The 17,429-nt window shown below is 38.0% G+C and overlaps 1 protein-coding gene across 1 annotated transcript in view; it reads right to left on the bottom strand.

Annotated features, from left to right (window-relative positions):
* Window positions 1-17,429, bottom strand: part of LOC145537959 (uncharacterized) — a 475,282-nt gene that overhangs the window by 16,960 nt on the left and 440,893 nt on the right. Inside the window, exons 8-9 of the mRNA XM_081569004.1 lie at window positions 15,551-15,640; window positions 5,955-6,052 (exon numbers count right to left, since the gene is read on the bottom strand). The gene's annotated coding sequence lies outside the window, so the exon portion shown is untranslated. The remainder of the gene's footprint in view (window positions 1-5,954; window positions 6,053-15,550; window positions 15,641-17,429) is intronic.

Below are 17,429 nucleotides of genomic sequence, written 5' to 3'. Positions count from 1 at the left end.
ACACCCTAGGCTATGCAGAAAACTGCCAGGGCCCAGCCCTGCCCACTAGCAGGTCAGCAGCTGGTCCTACCACAACAGAAGGACCTATGCAGTACATAGGGGGCACCCCCAGAGCATACAGCTCTGGTTACCAGCATATTGCTGAGGTTCATAGGAAGTCTCCCACAGGAGGCCACTTCTCCAAGATCTAAAACCATAACCAACTCACTTAATACATAGAAATAAACACAGAGAATTAGGGAAAATGAGGAGATGGAGAAATACACTCTAAACGAGGGAACAAGACAAAACCTCAGAAAAAGAACTAAACAAAGTGGAAATAAGCAATCAACCTGATAAATGGTTTAAGGTAATGATTGTAAAAAATGCTCAACAAACTAAGGAGACGAATGGATGAACACAGTGAGACGTTAACAGGGTCAGAAAATACAAAGAAGAACCAAATGGAGTGGAAGAATACAGTAAGTGAAATAAAAAATGCACTGAAGAAATGAAGGGTAGATTAGAGGAACAGATCAGCAAACTGGAAGACAGAGTAGTAAAAATCACTCAGCTGAACAGAAAAAGAAAAAAAAAAACTGAAATGAATTTAAGATAGCTCTGGGACATTCATATTATAAGGCTCCTAGAAGGAGAATAGAAAAGAAAGGGAAAGAGAACTTATTTGAAGAACTAATAGCTGAAAATTTCCCCAACCTGAAAAAGGAAATGGATATCCAGGTCTAGGAAGTGAAGAATCTCAAACAAGATGAATTTAAAGAGATCCACACCAAAACACAATGTAATTAAAATGGCAAAAATTAAAGATAAAGAGCACATCTTAAAAGCAGCAAGAGGAAAGCAACTAGTTAAGTAGAAGGAAACTTCCATAAGATTACCAGCTGACTTTTCAGCAGACCAAATAAACAATCTAAATTTACATCTAAAAGAACTAGAAAAAGAAGAACAAACAAAACTCAAACTTAGTAGAAGAAAGGATATAATAAAGATCAGAGCAGAAATAAATGAAATAGCTACTAAATAAGCAAGAGAAGAGGTCAGTGAAACTAACAGCTGGTTCTCTGAAAAGATGAAATTAATAAACCTTTAGTTAGACTCATCAAGAAAAAAAGAGAGAACGTGAAAGTGAAAGTGAAGTTGCTCAACCGTGTCCGACTCTTTGCGACCCCATAGACTGCAGCCCACCAGGCTCCTCCATCCATGGGATTTTCCAGGCAAGAATACTGGAGTGGGTTGTCATTTCCTTCTCCAGGAGATCTTCCCAACCCAGGGATTGAACCCGGGTCTCCTGCATTGTAGGCAGATGCTTTACCATCTCAACTAAATAAAGTTAGAAATGACAGAAAAGAAGCTATTGACATCACAGAAATACGAAGGCTAAAAGAATTTACTACAAATAATTATACACCAATAAAATGGGCAACCTAGAAGAAAGGGATACATCTTTAGAAATACACAATTTCCAAGACTGAATGAGAAAGAAATAGAAAATATGAGCAGACTGACTACCAGGAGTGAAATTGAATCATTAATTTAAAAACTCCTAACGAATGAAAGTCCAAATCTTCTGGCTCCACAGATGAATTCTACTAAATATTTAAAGAAGAGTTAACACCTATCCTCAAACTATTCCCCCCACAATTGAAGAGGAAATGCTTCTTAACACATTCCATGAGGCCAGCATCACCCTGATACCAAACCAGCCAAAGACCCAGCCTCCTCCCAAAAAAGAAAATTATAGACCAATATCACTGATGAAATAGATTTAAAACTCCTCAACAAAATACTAGCAAATCAAATTCAACAACACTTCAAAAGGATCATATACCAAGATCAAGTGGGATTCATCCCAGGTTTGGTTCAATATCTGCAAATCAACATGTTGAAGTGGAAGTCACTCAGTCGTGTCCAGCTCTTTGCAACTCAATGGACTATACAATCCATGGAATTCTCCAGGCCAGAATACTGGAGTGGGTAGCCTTTCCCTTCTCCAGGGGATCTTCCCAACCCAGGGATTGAACCCAGGTCTCCCACATTGCAGGCAGATTCTTTACCAGTTGAGCCACAAGGGAAGCCCAAGGATACTGGAGTGGGTAGCCTATCCCTTCTCCAGCGGATCTTCCTGATCAGGAATCAAACCGGGGTCTCCTGCATTGCAGGCAGATTCTTTACCAGCTGAGCCACAAGAGAAGCCACAAGGGAAGATACATCTCTTTAACAAATTAAAGAATCTCAATGATCAGAAAGAGCTTTTGATAAAATACCCATTTTTTTTTATAAAAACTTTCCAGAAAATGTGTATATAGTAAAATACCTCAAAACAATAAAGGTCATATATGACAAATCAACAACTAAGGCCATACTCAGTGATGAAAAGCTGACAGCATTTACTCAAAGATCAAGAATAAAAGAAGGATGTATGCTGTTGCCACTTTTACTCAACATAGTATTGGAAGTTCTAGCCACAGCAATCAGACAAGGAAAAAATAACGGGCATCCAAATTGTAAAGGAAGACAGTTTGCAGATGACATAATATCATATATAGAAAATCCTAAAGATGTCACCAAAAACTATTAGAACTAATAAATGATTCAGTAAAGTTTCAGACAAACAGATGGCAGATAAATGGGGAAACAACGAAACAGTGAGAGATTTTATTTTCTTGGGCTCCAAAATCACTGCAGGTGGTGACTGCAGCCATGAAATTAAAAGATGCTTCCTCCTTGGAAGAAAAGCTATGACCAACCTAGACAGCATATTAAAAAGCAGAGACATTACTTTGCCAACAAAGGACCATCTAGTCAGAGCTATGGTTTTTCCAGTAGTCATGTATGGCTGCAAGAGTTGGACTATAAACAAAGCTGAGTGCCAAAAAATTGTTGCTTTTGAACGGTGGTATTGGAGAAGACTCGAGAGTCCCTTGGACTGCAAGGACATCCAACCAATCAATCCTAAAGGAAATCAGTCCTAAATATTCATTGGAAGGACTGATGCTGAAGCTGAAACTCCAATACTTTGGTCACCTGATGTGAAGAACTGACTCATTGGAAAAGACCCTGATGCTGGGAAAGATTGAAGGTGGGAAGAGGAGGGGACAACAGAGGATGAGATAGTTGGATGGCATCACCGATGTGATGGACATGAGTTTGAGTAAGCTCCGGGAGTTGTTGATGGACAGGGAAGCCTGGCGTGCTGCAGTCAATCGTGTTGCACATAGTCGGACATGATTGAGTGATTGAACTGAACTGAACTGAAAGTTCCAGATCACAAAATTAATATACAGAAAGTTGTTGTGTTTCTATACATTAATAACAAACTATCAGATAGAGATATTAAGAATATAATCCCATTTAAAATTATATCAAAAAGAATAAAATACCTAGGGATAACCCAACCAAGGAATTAAAAGCCTTGTACTTAGGTAACCATGAACCACTGATGAAAGAAACTGAAGACACAGACAAATGGAAAGATACACTGTGCTCAAAAATTTGAAAAATTGATATGGATAAAATGTCCATACTACCCAAGGCAATCTATAGATTTAATGTAATTTCTACAAAAACACTTTTGCAGAACTACAACAAATAATTCTAAAATTTGCATGGAAACACAGAAGACTCCGAATAGCCAAAACAATCTTGAGAAAAGAAGAACATAGGAGGTGTCATGTTTCCTGATTTCAAATTAAACTACAAAGCTACAATAATCAAAACTCTATTGTACTGGCACAAAAACAGACACATAGATCAACTGAACAGAATAGAGAACCCAGAAATATACTTATCTAATCAATTAATCTATTTCAAAGGAGATAAAAATATATTAATACAATACAATATAATTATAATAAATTATCACAATATAATAATAAAATTACATTATTAAATATATGAAATAATGAATACCCTCTTCAATAAATAGCATTAGGAAAAACATGACAGTTAATGCAGAAGTAGCAAACTGAAATACTTTCTCACACCGTATACAAAAATAAACTCAAAACAGATTAAAGACAAATGTAAGACATGAAACCATACAACTTTTAGAAGAAAACACAGGCAGTATATTCTCAGACGCTGGTTTTACAATATTTTTTTTGGATATGCCTCTTTGGGCCTGGGAAACAAAAGCAAAAATAAACAAATGGGACTACATTAAACTAAAAGCCTTTTGCACAGTGGAAGAAATCAGCAACAAAACAAAAAGGCAATCTACTGAACATCAGAAGATATTTGCAAATGATATATCTGATGAGGTTAATATACAAAATATAGAAAGAACTCATGCAACTCAACATCATAAAACAAACAACCTGATTAAGAAATTGGCAGAGGACCTGAATAGGTATTTTTTCAAAGAAGACACATGAAAAGCTGCTCAACATCACGAATCATCAGAGAAATGCAAATGAAGACCACAATGGGATACCACCTCACACCTGTCAGAATGGCTATTATCAAAAACACAAAAAATAACAAGTGTTGGTGAGAATGTGGAGAAAAGGGAACCTTAGTACAACTGTTGATGGAGATGTAAAGTGCTGCAGTCACTACGGAATATACTACAGAGGTGTGTCATAAAACTAAAATAGAATGAATATATGATACAGCAGTTTCATTTGTGAAAACAAAATAACTTGAAAGATATATGCACTCCAGTGTTCCTTGTAGCATTATTTATTCAATATGATAGCCAAGGTATGAAAGCGATCTAAGTGTCCATCAACAGATGAATGGATAAAGGAAATGTGGTATAGGTGTTACAAGGGGAGACTACTCAGCCATAAAAAAATGAAATCTCACCATTTGGATGGATCAAGAAGGTATTATGCTTAGTGAAATAAATCAGAGAAATTTGAATACAACATGATCTTACTTACACGTGGAATCTAAAAAACAAAACAAATAAACAAGCAAAATGAAAATAGACTCAAAGATAGAGTGAACAAATGGGTTTTGCCAGAAAGGAGAGGGCTTGTAAAATCAGTGAAATAGGTGAAGGGAGTTAAGAAGTACAAACCTCTATTTATATAATAAATAAGTCATGGGGATATAATACACAGCATAAAGAATACAGTCAATAGTATTGCAATAACTTTGTATGGGGACAGATGGTTACTAGACTTACAGCGATCTTTTCAAAATGTATGCAAATGTCAGATCATCATGTAGTACACCTGAAACTAACATAATATTTCCATATTTCAGTTTAAAAAAAGAAAAAAAAGTAGAACAGATAATACAGGTTTTACTTGATTCTAAGAAGGAATCATAGGATTCTGTGATGAGAAAAAAACTTAGGTGAACTAACACAGATAACACAGTGGGGGGAAAGTTTTCCTAATCTAAGAGTGAAGACAATCTAGATGGAGGATATTTGGATCTAGCGAAGGGAAGATTTCTAGGATGTTCTTAAGGTTAAAAAGGGCATCGTGTGTTCAAAACCACTCAGTTTCCATATTTAGGACTAAGCAAATGAGGATCATATGGGGTAGAACTTTGCTTGAATGTATGAATAATATCACAGAATCTGTTTTTCTTTACCAATAACCACAGGGTGGCAACAACAGGAAAAAGAAGAAACATATTGTTTTATCAAGATATATACTATGGTAATATATTACATGTAGATATAAACTGGATAAACAAGCCCTGTATAATATCTGAATGCTATTTCAAAGAGATATTTTTTTTTCTTGCTCTTATAAGCTTTCAACTCAGAGAATTCTACCTGTTTCGCTTATTTCTTCATGCAACTTAACACCACATATGTTAGTCATTTCCTGTGTGTCCAATCTACTATGTGGATAAATTGGATCTCCAGCAACCAGAAAGTATATGAATAATGTCTGTGAAGCTCTTACTCACTATGCCTTAGTGATTTGAATACTAATTAGTATTTGTAAAGTAGGAGGAGAAACGGGAGTTAAGTAGTGGTTGATTTTCATTACCTGATAGTAACAAACATTGTCACAATATTATTGCAGAGAATAGCATCCTACTGTCCTTTCATCTTGTCAGTTTAAAGAAAATGAGTCTTTACCTCATTCTGCTAGGAAAGATTTGAAACAGATAAGGATAATTAAAACATGGTCTTCAAAAAGGATAAAAATAATAGTGAATAATAATAGTGAAACATTTGATATCTTTTCTAATTGTCACACCCACATACACAAGGGCCTATTCAATAGATTCAATTGTATATCTACAACTCAAACTTGTTCAGTATTTTAGTCATTATCTTACTGCCATCTCAGAAGGTACACCGTGGACCTCTCCATCTTTCCCTCTAAATCTACTCTTCTGCATTTTCTATCTTCATATTCCTTCATTTTCTATGTTCATATTGCACAAACATTGACCCACTTTCCCATAGAAATATGAGAGTCATCTTATCTCTTCAACTTTTGTCACATCCATGAAAACAAAAACACCTCCCAGGACTTCCCTGGTGGTCCAGTGGTTAGTAATCTGCCTGCCAGTGCAGGGGACATGGGTTCAATCCCAGGTCAGGAAGATCCCACATACTGTGAGGCAACTGAGACTAGGTGCCACAACTACTGAAGCCCGCGCTCTACAGCCTGAGTTCTGCAACAAGAGAAGACATTGCTATGAGAAGCCCATGCACCACAGCTAAAGAGCAGCCCCTGCTTGTTGCAACTAGAGAAGGCCCTCACGCAACAATGAAGACCCAGCACAGCCGGGGGGGGGGTAAAAATCTCCCTGTCCTATTGATTTTACCTCCTAAATTATATTTAAATCCCATATCTTCTTCATCTTCACTGCTACCACTTCAGGCCCTCATTCCAACTTTCCGATTCTTGTAACAGCCACTTAATTTCCTTCTGACTCATCTTGTGCTCTTCTCCAATTTATTTGGTGTGTACTGGTTCCAATCAATCCTTACAAAATGGAAATCTCATTGCCTCTTTCCCCAGTTTAAAATTCATCATTGTTCCCTATAGTGTTTTGGATTAAATACAACATTTTTCATTTTGTCTCTAAAGTTATTCACGATTTGCACTTTATCTCTCTGCCATATGTACCTGACACAATAGCCAGGCTGAGCTCTTCTACTTGTATTTAACTACATACCACACTGTGTATTCTTCTGGGCCTTTGCACACACTACTATTGCTTCTCTTGAAGTTTTTTCCCTCTTTTTTATACTCTCATATCTTTCAAACACTCCCCAAACCTCGCTACGTTGTATTCAACCTTATAGTCTTGGCTCAAATGTCACCTTTCCCAGGAATATGTATGTCTTTGATCTCCCACCTTCATCAATCTGGGTTATATGGCCTTCTTTGTACTACTCGATGATGAAGGTTGGCAACTATTTTCTGCGAAGGGCCAAATAATAAATATTTTAGGTTCTGATAGTGTCCATGGGATTCTCCAGGCAAGAATACTGGAGTGGGTTGCCATTTCCTTCTCCCAGTAGGCTACATAGTGGACCCTAAAAAGATCCATGTCTTAAAACCAGGAAACTATGAATGTTACTTTATTTGAAAAAAGGATTGTTGCAGATGTAATGGATTGTGAGATGAAACCATCCTGAACCATCCAGGTGGAGACTAAATTTAATGATGTGTCCTTATAAAAGAAACATATAGGAGAAGATAGGTAGAAGAGGAGGATGCAATGTGACCATAGAGACAGAGGTTGGAGTGGAGTGATGCTGCCACGAATTAAGCAATGCTGACAGCCACTGGAAGCTGAATATGGCAAAAAAAAAATGGACAGCTCTGGAACCCTGTGGGGAATGTGGTCCTGTCAACACTTTGACTTTGGATTCTGACCTACACAGTGTGACAGAATTAATTTCTATTATTTCAGCCACCCACCTTAGCTAATCCAGGAACACATGTAGCAAGCTGTACAATCTCAGCCACAACTATCCAAGTCTGCCACAGTAGTGTGAACGCAGTCGCAGACAATATGTAAACAAATAGGCATGACTGTGTTCCAGTAAAAACTTCATTCACCAAAACAGACGGTAGGACAGATTTGACCCACAGGTTGGCAACTCATATTACAGAGCAGTGATTATCACACTCAATTATTTCTCCTCTAGAATATAAGCATATTGAAAGCAAGAACTATGACGTATATCTTAGAATTTCTAACTTAAGAATCACAAACTTTAATTCCTATAGTGACCAGGCAGGTGAAATAAGTGAGTGAAGTAGACTGGATGAAAAAGTGAAAGTGTCACCTAATGATAGCAACATCTGCTAGGATCCCGACAAATATTGCCATGCTAGTGCATGCTAGTGCTTCCCTCACAGCCCAGGCAGTAAAGGAAATGGCTACCCCTGCAGTATTCATGCCTGGGAAATTTCATGGACAGAGGAGCCTGGTAGGCTACAGCCTATGGTGTCACAAGAGTCAGACACGACTGAGAGACTAAACCCCCATCAGGGCTGCATATCTAAGAGGACCACTATATGCACGGTTAATGATAAATATATATATATTGGGTTGGCCAAAAATTCATTTGGTATTTTCCATAACATTTTGGGCAACCCAGTAATTACAAGATAATAGAAGGGATAAATGAAATAATAATTTTAAAAGTTTAGTCCTAAAGAAGGAAAGAAAAATAGAAAAAGTAGTAACAAAACAGCCTTAATAGAACATAGATAGCAACATGATATATAAATCAAACTAAGTCAGTAATTGTTTTAACTGTAAATGAACTAAATACACCAAGTAAAGGTTTATGGTTGTCAGATTGGATTAAACAACAACTACAACAATATCCTGTTTAAAGTGTCACACTTTAAGTATAAAGATACAGGAATGTTAACAGTAAAAAACAAACAAAACATATGCCATGCAAACAATAGACAAAACAAAGGTAGTGTATCTATAGTAAAATCAGATAAAATAGATTTAATGCAAAAAGAATTACCAAATTTGCAGATATAAAGTAAAAAGAATAATTAAGAAACCTCAAATTGTAAAAGGATAAATTCAGCAGAAAGTTATTTACAATCCTGAATTTTTATGTACTCCATAACAGAGCTTCAAATATTAAAGGAGAAATGAACAGAATGAAAAGGCACAGTGAACAGATCCATACTCTTAAAGAAAAACTTCAGCATACTTTATTTAATAGCTCATAAGACAGTCTAACCAAAAAAACTGTAAAAACAATGCCCAACTGACCAACTTGGCCTAACTGGCTTAGATAGAATACTGCCTTAAAATATGACAGAATTCACCTTTTCAAGTGAACATGGATTTTTTACCAAAATCATGAAGAAAATCTCAACAAATCTAAAAATAAAGCAATCAATCACCAAGTTGTCTTTACACAACAGAATCAAGATAGAAATCAATAACAAAATATAACTGGCATAATGCCAACTGCTTGGTAATTAAATATTTTGCTGTTTTTCAGTCGCTCAGGTGTCTGACTCATTGTGATGCCATGGACTGCAGCAGATTCTTAACCACTGAACTGCCTGGAAGTCTCAATTAAATATTTTAACACCTATTAATTTGACAATTTGGGTGAAATGCACAAGTTTCTAAAACTATATACATAATTTACCAAAACAGAAGTGGAAAATTTGACTACCTCAGTATTTAAGCCAGTATTTGACTAGCTTAAACATATTTTATCTATTAGTTAAAAATCTCTCCTAAAGAAAACTCTAAGCTCACATGGTTTCATTGGTAAATTCTTACAAAAATTTAAGGGAAAAAAAATACCATGAATCTTGCACAATTTCGTCTAGAAAACAAAAAGACAACTGTTTCTAATGCAACTCTCATAAGAGCAGTATAACTAGAATTCCAAAATCTGACAAGGACATTACAAGAAAGAGAACAAACAGAACCAATCTTTCATAAACACAGATGAAAACATCTTTAACAAAATATTAGACAATTGAATCTAGTGATATATAAGTTGAGCTTATTCTAGGAATGCAAGATTGGCTTAACATTTAAAAATTAACCCAATTATATTAATGTAAATAAAAGAAAAAGATTATATGACCATCTTGATAGATGCAGCAAAACAATTTGATAAAATTTTTCTCTTCGTTATGTATTTTATATTTATAAACAAAGCCTTCACAAACTTGGAATAAAAGGCAACTTTCTTAAACAATTAAAGAATATTACCAAAACAACAACAACAGTAGCAAACATCATACCCATTGGTGAAAAACTGAAAACTTCCCTTCTAACCTTGGGAATGAGGCAAGGATGCTGTTCTTACTATTTATAACTGATATTGTACTGGAGGTCCCAGGCATTGTGGTATATTAAATGTATATATATATATACATATATATATGTATATATATGTATATATATATGAATTTGAAAAGGAAAAAAGCTGTCATTATTTGTAGACTGCATGATTATATGGTAGAAAATCAAAAGACTCTATGAATTCTGTGAACTAATATTGAATCTGAAACGTTGCTGGATAAAAGGTCATTCTTGAAAATTCATCTGTATTTCTACATATCATTTGCAAATAGAAAATTATATTTTAAAATATATTATTTATAATAGAATATATTGACTACAGAAAAATAATATCATAAAATACATATCATAAAATATTGGGTTAGCCAAAAAGTTTGTTTCAGTTTTTGTAAGGTGGTATGAAAAGGCTGAATGAACTTTTTGGCCAACCCAATATTTCAGTTCAGTCGCTCAGCTGTGTCCAACTCTTTGCGACCCCATGAATCGCAACACTCCAGGCCTGCCTGTCCATCACCAACTCCCGGAGTTTATCCAAACCCGTGTCCATCTAGTCAGTGATGCCATCCAGCCATATCGTCCTCTGTCATTCCCTTCTCCTCCTGCCCCTAGTCCTTCCCAGCATTAGGGTCTTTTCCAATGAGTCAACTCTTTGCATGAGGTGGCCAAAGTATTGGAGTTTCAACTTCAACATCAGTCCTTCCAATGAACACTCAGGACTGATCTCCTTTAGGATGGACTGGCTGGATCTTCTTGCAGTCCAAGGGACTCTCAAGAGTCTTCTCCAACATCACAGTTCAAAAGCATCAATTCTTCGGCACTCAGCTTTCTTCATCATCCAACTCTCACATCCATACATGACCACTGGAAAAACCATAGCCTTGACTAGATGGACCTTTGTTGGCAAAGTAATGTGTCTGCTTTTGAATATGCTGTCTAGGTCATAACTGGTCATAGCTTTTCTTCCAAGGAGCAAGTGCTTTTAATTTCATGGCTGCAATCACCATCTGCATTGATTTTGGAGCCCAAAAAAATAAAGTGTGTCACTGTTTCCATGGTTTCCCCATCTATTCGCCATGAAGTGATGGGACCAGATGCCATGATCTTAGTTTTCTGAATGTTGAGTTTTAAGCTAACTTTTTCACTCTCTTCTTTCACTTTCATCAAGCGGCTATTTATTTCCTCTTCGCTTTCTGCCAATAAGTGTGGTATCATCTGCATATCTGAGGTTATTGATTCTTGATTCCAGCTTGTGCTTCATCCAGCCCAGCGTTTCTCATGATGTACTGTGCATGTAAGTTAAATAAGCACCGTGATAATATACAGCCTTGATGTACTCCTTTCCCGATTTGGAACAAGTCTGTTGATCCATGTCCAGTTCTAACTGTTGCTTCCTGACCTGCATACAGATTTCTTATGAGGCAGGTCAGGTGGTCTGGTATTCCCATATCTTGAAGAATTTTCCACAGTTTGTTGTGATCTACACAATCAAACTGGAATGCAAAAGTAGGAAGTCAGGAAATACCTGGTGTAATAGGAAAATTTGGCCTTGGAGTACAGAATGAAGCAGGGCAAAGGCTAATAGAGTTTTGCCAAGAGAACGCACTGGTCATACCAAACACCCTCTTCCAACAACACAAGACAAGACTCTACACATGGACATTACCAGATGGTCAACATCGAAATCAGATTGATTATATTGTTTGCAGCCAAAGATGGAGAAGCTCTATACAGTCAGTAAAAACAAGACCGGTAGCAGACTGTGGCTCAGATCATGAACTCCTTATTGTCAAATTCAGACTTAAATTGAATAAAGTAGGGAAAACCACTAGACCATTCAGGTATGACCTAAATCAAATCCCTAAAGATTATACAGTGGAAGTGACAAATAGATTTAAGGGCCTAGATCTGATAGAGAGAGTGCCTGATGAACTATGGACTGAGGTTCGTGACATTGTACAGGAGACAGGGATCAAGACAATCCCCATGGAAAAGAAATGCAAAAAAGCAAAATGGCTATCTGAGGAGGTCTTACAAATAGCTGTGAAAAGAAGAGAAACCAAAAGCAAAGGAGAAAAGGAAAGATATTCCCATCTGAATGCAGAGTTCCAAAGAATAGCAAGGAGAGATAAGAACGCCTTCCTCAGTGATCAATGCAAAGAAATAGAGGAAAACAACAGATTGGGAAAGACTAGAGATCTCTTCAAGAAAATTAGAGATACCAAGGGAATACTTCATGTAAAGATGGGCTCGATAAAGGACAGAAATGGTATGGACCTAACAGAAGCAGAAGATATTAAGAAGAGGTGGCAATAATACACAGAAGAACTGTACAAAAAAGATCTTCACAACCCAGATAATCACAATGGTGTGATCACTCATCTAGAGCCAGACATCCTGGAATGTGAAGTCAAGTGGGCCTTAGAAAGCATCACTACGAACAAAGCTAGTGGACGTGATGGAATTCCAGTTGAGCTATTTCAAATCCTGAAAGATGATGCTATGAAAGGGCTGCACTCGGTATGCCAGCAAATCTGGAAAACTCAACAGTGGCCATGGGTCTGGAAAAGGTCAGTTTTCATTCCAATCCCAAAGAAAGGCAATGCCAAAGAATGCTCAAACTACCGCACAATTGCACTCATCTCACACGCTAGTAAAGTAATGCTCAAAATTCTCCAAGCCAGGCTTCAGCAATACGTGAACCCTGAACTTCCAGATGTTCAAGCCAGTTTTAGAAAAGGCAGAGGAACCAGAGATCAAATTGCCAACATCCGCTGGATCATCGAAAAAGCAAGAGAGTTCCAGAAAAACGTCTACTTCTGCTTTATTGACTATGCCAAAGCCTTTGACTGTGTGGATCACAATAAACTGTGGAAAATTCTGAAAGAGATGGGCTTACCAGACCATCTGACCTGTCTCTTGAGAAACCTGTATGCAGGTCAGGAAGCAACAGTTAGAACTGGACATGGAACAATAGACTGGTTCCAAATAGGAAAAGGAGTACGTCAAGGCTGTATATTGTCACCCTGCTTATTTAACTTCTATGCAGAGTACATCATGAGAAACGCTGGGCTGGAAGAAACACAAGCTAGAATCAAGATTGCTGGGAGAAATATCAATAACCTCAGATATGCAGATGACACCACCCTTATGGCAGAAAGTGAAGAAGAACTAAAGAGCCTCTTGATGAAAGTGAGAGAGGAGAGTGAAAAAGTTGGCTTAAAGCTCAACTTTCAGAAAACTAAGATCATGGCATCTGGTCTCATCACTTCATGGCAAATAGATGGGGAAACAGTGGAAACAGTGTCAGATTTTATTTTTTTGGGCTCCAAAATCACTGCTGATGGTGATTGCAGCCATGAAACTAAAAGACGCTTACTCCTTGGAAGGAAGGTTCTGACCAACCTAGATAGCATATTTAAAAGCAGAGACATTACTTTGCCAACAAAGGTCCATCTAGTCAAGGCTATGGTTTTTCCAGTGGTCATGTATGGATGTGAGAGTTGGATGATGAAGAAATCTGAGTGCCGAAGAATTGATGCTTTTGAACTGTGGTGTTGGAGAAGACTATTGAGAGTCCCTTGGACTGCAAGGAGATCCAACCAGTCCATCCTAAAGGAGATCAGTCCTGGGTGTTCATTGGAAGGACTGATGTTGAAGCTGAAACTCCAATACTTTGGCCACCTCATACGAAGTGTTGACTCATTGGAAAAGACCCTAATGCTGGGAAGGATTGGGGGCAGGAGGAGAAGGGGACGACAGAGGATGAGATGGTTGGATGGCATTACTAACTCGATACACATGGGTATCGAGTAAACTCTGAGAGTTGGTGATGGACATTGAGGCCTGGTGTGCTGCGATTCATGGGGTCGCAAAGAGTCAGACACGACTGAGCTACTGAACTGAACTGAACTGAACACAGTCAAAGGCTTTGTCATAGTCAATAAAGCAGAAGTACATGTTTTTCTGAAACTCTCTTGCTTTTTTGATGATCCAACAGATGTTGGCAATTTGATCTCTGGTTCTTCTCTGCCTTTTCTAAATCCAGCTTGAACATCTGGAAGTTCATGGTTCACATACTGTTGAAGTCTGGCTTGGAGAATTTTGAGCATTACTTTGCTAGCATGTGAGATGAGTGCAATTGCGCGGTAGTTCAAACATTCTTTGGCATTCTTCAGTATTCTTGCCTTGAGAACCCCATGAACAATATGGAAAGGCATGAGCCATCAGGAACTTCTAAATTAAACCGCAGTTTCAGATTATTACTACACACTCACCAGAATGGCTCAAGTCAGAAAATACCAAGAGTTGAAGGGGATGTGAATGTAGCATTTGGTACTCGCAGACATTGTTAGAAGGTTTGTAAATTGGTACATTTTTGACTACTATTAGGCAGTATCTACTAAAACTAAAAAGGGTCCATACAATAGGATTTTATTTACATGAAGCATACAAAGGCAAGCCTAAGCCCCTCTGCAATACAAGTCATGATAATGGTTACCTGAATGGAGGAGGGCACAAGTGTTTGATAGGAATATCAAGGAGTGTTCTGAGAAGCAGGAAATCACCCTGTTTCCTGATCTAGATGCTGGTCACAGGAATGTATCTAGTTGTGAAATTCATTAGGATTTACACTTACGATATTAAAAACTATTATATGTATACTCGTCTCCAATAAAAAGTTCAAAATACACTCACAACTCATTTTTAGAGAGGAATTAGACTAGAAGGTCAAGATTGATGTACATCACTAATTTCACCTTACAATAATAATGTTCCAAAGAAGTTATCTTTTTAACTCCCTTTTGATCTTAGCTATGAGCCACCTGATAAAATACCTCTCTCTTAACCCTAAAAAAATCACTCCTGCACGGCCGTGGAAGACTGAGATGGGGCAGGTGGGGGGAATCCTTCTTCCCAATCAGAAGATTTATTTCTATAGGCTATATGTTATTCTCAAGTTCAGTTCTCCATTGCCTATACTTGTAAGTGCCCACTTTCCCCCTCTTGCTTCTAGAAACAAATATAACTTTCAACTAAAACAGAAGAAAATGGCCTATGTATTCTAGGTTCTAGGAAACAGGACCTATTTTTACAAAACATCAGTTGCATAATTCATTTGTCACATAATCCAAACTCATTACCTAACAATACTTATATTTTAACTGTATCTTTTTCTATATATTTTATTCCATAGCAATATGTTTTCTACCTCCCCCCCAACCATTTTCTTAGGGGAGATGTCTCAAAGGTTTATTTTCATATTATAAACTACTAAGAAAGGAATGGCCTTTGAAGTTTTGTGAATAATACTCACTGAGAATCTTCCAGCATAGCAGTCATGCACTGCACATTCAACCATTAGTTTCTGAGGACGCTTAGGGGGTGTCAGGCGATGATCTGAGCACTGGGGATACAATGGAATAATGGTCAAGCATAGGTTCTGAATGTAAGTAGCCTGTGTTCAAATTCCAGCTAAATAATTTACCACTAGCGCCACCTGGGAAGCCCAAATAATTTACTGCCTGTGTAAACATGATCTATTAATTCTATTATTTTTATGACTCAGCTTACTCATTTATGGGGCTTCCCTGATGGCTCAAATGGTAAAGAATCCACTTGCAATACAGGAGACCCATGTTTGATCCCTGCATTGGGAAGATCCCCTACAGAACAGAATGGCAACCCACTCCAGTATTCTTGCCTGGAGAATTCCATGGACAGAGGTCCGTGAGGTTGCCAAGAGTCGGACATGACTCAGAGACTAAGCACGTGTGCTTGCACACACACACACACATACACACAGTTTCATTGATGAAATAGGGATACCAGTAATTTCTCTCCCTTGGCCCTGTTAGGAAGGTTAAATGGCATATTATGTGAAAATCACTTAGAACCCTCCTTAGCATGTGGTAAACACGCCATATGTCAGCTGTCATTACCAGAGATGACCTCATTTTTGCCAAATCGCCTGTTGACAAATGACAAACTTTATCACCACCACACCTACCTGCCATGCCCTCTCTGCTAGACATCCCAGCCACGCTAGCAAAGAAGTGACAAACATATTAACTGAACTAGCAACTAAGATTGTTGCACTGGAAAGTCCTTGGTCCATTCCAGCCCCTGCCTTTTATAAGTGATGGCACTAAAGCCCAGAGATGTTGCCCCTCTTGGACTGAATCTCACAAGCTAATGAGGGAGTGAAACTGGTGTTAGACCTTGAGTCTGCACATTTCTAGTCCAGATGTTGGGGTGAAGAAACCTGTAAACTGGAAAATTAGCACATTCTCTCAATTGGCTCATGTTTGATCCCACCAAAGTGTTAGTCGCTCAGTCGTGTCTGACTCTTTGTGACCCTGTGGACTGTAGCCCAAGTTTCTCTGTCCATGGGATTCTCCAGACAAGAATACTGCGTTGCCATTTCCTCCTTCAGGGGATCTTCTGGACACAGGGATCTCAAGTCTGCTGCATTGCAAGCGGATTCTTTACTTCTGAGCCAGCAGGAAGACTTGACTTCACCAAAGGGAGCAAGTAAGTTGCACTCCTCCTAGTGGGGAAGGGGAAACCTCCCTGTAAATTGCCTATTTTTAGCCTCCATATACCCTGTGCTCTCTGCACTCACTCTGGCTAACAGACTGCTGTGGGATTTAAGGCACTTTCCATGGTGTTGCTTGGTTGTTGCCATGCCAACGAAATTTAACAGAAATAGAGTGTTCTAGTAGATTATTCTGGTGAAGGCTTTAAAGCCAGATTACAGCTCTGACTCTGAAGCTTAAATGATGCAAGTGTTTAACTGATGCAAGTGATGCAAGTACTGGCACATAGTAGGTACACCATTACACTGGTGGAAAAACAAAACATGAATGCAATTAGTTGCATTAGGGAGATGAAGACCTAGCAGCAGATGCTACTTAAATCAATCCTCAGTCAGCCTGAAACAAGTTCACTCATTATCGCCCTGGATTTTCATAATTATCTGACAGTGTGTGAAATGATTTGTCTGATTCCAAAGGACTGTCTGTCCTCTTCAAGTCACTTACTTCTGCAACCCAGGGGACTCTGTATACACATACATGTTGCAGACATGGAGAAGGAAACAGTAATCTGACCTGTGTTCCCTTCACAGGAGCTTTATACAAACAGGGGGACCCTGTTCAGTTCTTTTAAGGTCGATTTCTGGTAAATGTAATCAC

Source organism: Giraffa tippelskirchi, chromosome 2, assembly GCF_054371585.1.
Source record: "Giraffa tippelskirchi isolate mGirTip1 chromosome 2, T2T-mGirTip1v1.2.pri, whole genome shotgun sequence".
In the NCBI taxonomy this organism is placed as follows: Eukaryota; Metazoa; Chordata; class Mammalia; order Artiodactyla; family Giraffidae; genus Giraffa; species Giraffa tippelskirchi.
The sequence above is the reverse complement of the archived record's forward strand: the minus strand, read 5'-3'. Positions and strand labels throughout refer to the sequence as shown.